This window comes from Dipodomys ordii, unplaced genomic scaffold (genome assembly GCF_000151885.1).
Source record: "Dipodomys ordii isolate 6190 unplaced genomic scaffold, Dord_2.0 Scaffold168, whole genome shotgun sequence".
NCBI lineage: Eukaryota > Metazoa > Chordata > Mammalia > Rodentia > Heteromyidae > Dipodomys > Dipodomys ordii.
Genome location: NW_012267384.1, coordinates 3,604,192 through 3,608,940, shown reverse-complemented (window position 1 = coordinate 3,608,940; position 4,749 = coordinate 3,604,192).

The following is a 4,749-nucleotide window of genomic DNA, read 5'->3' as shown; positions in this document are numbered from 1 at the left end:
AACAACATTTACAAGTGGGACTCATATCCATTTTATCAGGGGACTCAAACCCCCTCTACTCACCTCCAGAGGATTTTTTTTTTCTTTTAGATTCCTGCAAACATTGACCCAGGGGCATTCCCAGGTAGAGGAGAATTCCCAGTCATCTTGGGGCAAGGGAAAAGAGTCCCTAGCCGCAGTCCCCTCAGACTGGCAGGTTCTCCCCCATGCTCAGACCCTGCTGGGCCAAGGCCTGAGGCTGAGATCACGCTGGGGCCACACCAACCTGCAAAAAGTAATTATTTTTCCCTTTCTGATTTCAACACTCAGATTGTAGGCTCTTTCTTTAACATCTTTAAAATTGTCAGGAAGGAAAGGGGTGTGATTTGAGTCTGTCCCATGTCATCTGTCACACAGAAATAAATAGCAACTAACAAACACAAAAGCAAAACTGATACACAAAAACAAATTCCTCCTGTTGAACAGAAGCAAATACCAAAGGGGGTCATTGGTCTGACACCCCACCATGTGAGCGACCCACTTTGTCCAGTCAAAATTTCCAAAGGAATGAGGGCATTCCACATCCCTCCACAAATGAGTGGATTCCATGTCCTTCCAAAGGGGCCTGGAACATCTTCCAGGGCTCCCGGTTGACAACCCTCCAGTGTGTACACCTAGGTCCTATGTCACCTTTACAAATATAAAGGTAAGGCCCCAAAGACAAAGCAGCAAAAACAAAAGAAAGCAGACAATAAGATTCACAGATTGGTGTCCAACTCTCCAGTTCAGGGGTCCTGGAGTCTGAGAGATCCCGGATGAGCCCCCAGAGATATTGTTCCCTAATAAGGATCCCCAACCAAGGGGCCGATTCCCATGCAAGTACATGAGAGTCATCTATTGCAAACTCGTACCTGGACTCACAACCATCCCTGATCCAGCAGGTCAAAGTTGAGAGCCCGACCATTCCTCTAGCAGGGTTTTCATAGGGTTTTTAGGATCTGCTATGCATCATTGCAACACTTAACAAATCATATCATATCGCAGGAAAATCACAAAATAATTCTAAAAGAATATTAGTGTAACCAGTAGCAGGAACCGACCAGGTACTGGGGTTGGCTGGTTCATGGAATTGATGCTCTTCAAAATAATTGGATAAAGTAGATGGTCTGGACAACTTGCAGGAACATCTGGAATTTTGGATTTTTCCTGTTATCTGATGACTTAGCTATAGTTAGTACAATTTACCATAAAGAGGGTTGTTCCTGGAATTTGGGCTCAAGGGGATCAAGAGGAGTTGCTGACATATTTCCAGGACAAAATGGAATCCAAACCTAAAATTGCTATATTTTGTTCAGTGACTGCATAAAAACAGTACAAGTCATATTTCAAGAAAATGGCCATAATGAACACTTCATAATTGCTGCAACAAGAACTTTTGTTTTATTGTAGATACAAAAGTTATTAACATTTCAAAATTAAATCCCCAAACAAAAATCCGCAAAGAAACAACTGCCGATTAATAAGTGGGCTAAAGACTTAAAGAGAAACTTCCCTGAAGAGGAAATAAGAATGGCCAATAGACACATTAAAAAATGCTCAACACCTCTAGCCATAAAAGAAACACAAATCAAAACAACATTGAGATTCCGCCTCACCCCAGTTAGAATGGCTAAAATCAAGAACTCTAATAACAACAGATGCTGAAGGGGATGTGTCCAGAAGGGAACCCTACTGCATTGTTGGTGGGAGTGTAAACTTGTTCAACCACTTTGGAAAGCAGTATGGAGGTTCCTCAAAAGACTCCACATAGAGCCCCCCTATAACCCAGCAATCCCACTTTTGGGCATGTACACAAATGATCACAAACAAGACCATATTAAATCCACCAGCACAACTATGTTTATGGCAGCATTATTTACCATAGCTAAGGTATAGAACCAACCCCGATGCCCCTCAGTAGATTAATGGATTAAAAAAATGTGGTATTATGGAATTCTATGCTTCCATCAGAAAGAATGACATTGCCCCATTTGTTAGGAAATGGGAAGACGGAAAAAATTATATTAAGTGAAGCAAGCCAGGCCCAAGGAAACATAGGCCCCATAGTTTCTCTTATTTGCAATAACTAGTACATGTGTAGGATAAGCAGAAAAGGTCAAAAGCTATGTGCATATAACCAGATAAGATGATGTTATGTGAAATGAACCCCAAGATAGGGACACAAATGGTTTTGTCTTCTTGCTGTTGTTTTTAATGCTTTTACAATGTACTATGTGTTTTTGTTGTTGTTGTTCTTTTGTATGTTCCTCCCCCACGGTATAACCTCTGTTTTCACTGTATTTGATGTTGGTGCCCTGCATCTTGTATATACACTTCTCTAATTCAGGGAGGGGAAGGGAAAAACAAAATGCTTAAATAAGAATACAGATTGATCCATTGTATCAATGAGATGTACAAAACACTATATTGAAAAAGATGGGGGCAGGGGTGGGGGGGGTAACTTGTGGAGGTGGGAGGGAAGGAATGGTAGGGGAAAAACAAAAAGGAAGAGGCAACAATGCTCAATAAGAGATGTACTCATTACCTTGCTCATGTCACTGTAACCCCTCTGTACAACATTTTTACAAAAAAGAAAAGAAAGAAAGCAAATATGGCTTCTCCAGAAATCTAGGAATTTATATTTTCTTCTGCCAGATACCCAGAAACAGTCTTCATCTAGCACCAACAAAATTCAAGGCTGGAGTTCCTTGGGGATTCTGGAAATGCCTGTAAATCATTCATTCTGTTTCAAAGTATAATGAATTTGAGATACCCAAAGTATCAAGTTCCTTCTGTTAGAATAATAGCCTATATATCCATCACCCTAGACATTCTAGGGTGTTTGATTTTACTCTGGGCTCGTGAGGGTAATGAGGCAAAAGTTCAAATCTGTAGCAGTTTTGAAATTTGTCAGAAGTGGCTGCATAGTTGCTATGGCTGTGTGTATCTGTCCATTCCAAAATTCATGTCGAAACTTAACCCCAATGAAATAGTACTAGGAAGTGTTACCATTAGCAGGTGATTGAGTCAACAGGTTTCTTTGTAAAAGGGATAGATAGGCAAGTGACACTTCTTGCTCCTTTGTTCTTTCTCCACACAAGGGAAAAGCAATAAGGAGCCATTTTTGAACTAGGGAGCATCCTGCAACAGACACCAAACCTATTGGATCTTTGGGCTTCATAGTCTGCACAATTGTGGTAAATAAGTTTATATTATTTATAAACTCTCCAGTGAGAAATATTCTTTTATAGCTGCACTAATAGACTAATGGGAAGTGTTTTCCTTGTCAGCTGACCTGTTGTTTTTTTGGAACAAACTTGGTACCTCTCCTCCTCACCTCTCCCTCTCCTTCTCTCCTTCTACCTCTCCCTCTCTCTCTTCTTTCTCTCTCCTCCAGTGGAAGAAGGGTGGGTATGAAAACCTTGTTTATTGTCAGTGCATACTAGTAATTCTTTAGGGGCTCTTTTCTGAGAGAATAATCAAAATCAAGTAAGGATACTTATTTGAAAGACCTCTTAAAGATCAAATTCTGGAGTGCTCAGCTCCCCTGAAGATATTTTGGTTAAATATATCTTCAGGATAAGAGAAATCTTTTATCTGTATACCAATGCCTTACACCTATAATCCTACATAATCAGGAATCAAAGTCCCTGAGGATTACCATTCAAAGCCACAGTGGGCAGAAATGTCTGAGATTTCCATCTCTGGTACAACCAACAAATAGCTGTTTGGCTCAAGTGGTGGAACACCAACAAAGCAAGAAAGCTAAGTGAGCTCGAGGTCCTGAATTTAAACCTGGTACCAGGAATCTAATTCAGTCATCCCAAAGACTACATGAGAAACTTTCTGATTACTGTTGTGGGTAGCAAACTAAGGCTTAGACAATCTAAAGCAATTTGATGAATGTGGTATTGAGCATAGGACTGTATAATGCTTTGGATGCCCACTATGTTGCTTGCAGTAATTACTTACATTCATTACAGTAACTTCTAACCAATGCTCAAAATTTAAACTATCTGTAACAAAATAAACTTAAGGAAGCATGTTCTTATGTTAGGAAGATTTTGATTCCATTTTGCTTGAAGTGGTAACTGAAAGCAAACCATTATGAAATTTAGCTTAAAAATCTATACCTAGTATCAAACAGTTTTATGAGTTTCGTTTAGGACAATCTTACTATACAACTCTATAACTACAAATTACCATAAAAAATAGATACGACGAATGAAGTAGAATGATGTGTTGTGAGGTCTAGTGGAATGAAGCTTATGGTTAGGCATTTTAGACTTATTCACCAGTGTCTGTTTTAGCTGACACATTTAAAATGAGAGAAAAGCCAAGCAAGATTATATATACCTGTAACTCCAACTACACAGAGAGTGAAGAAAGAAGACCTCAGAGGCAAAAACATGAGACTATTTGGAATGTAACTAAAGTAAAATGATCTTTAGGTGTAGATATAGTGATAGAATATTTTTGTAGCAAAGGCAAAGGAAGTCCTAAGTTCAGCCCCCAATACTGCTATGGTTAAAAATGATATGAAAGAAAGGAAATGGACATGAAAAAGAATGAATGAGGAAAAAAGAAGGAAGAGAATTCCACCTTACAGGGAACTTGAAATCTAGTAGCTATTCAGACTGGAACTTTGTGTGGTTTCTTACTGGTGTGTGTGTGTGTGTGTCTGTGTGTGTGTGTGTGTGTGTGTGTGTGAGAGAGAGAGAGAGAGAGAGA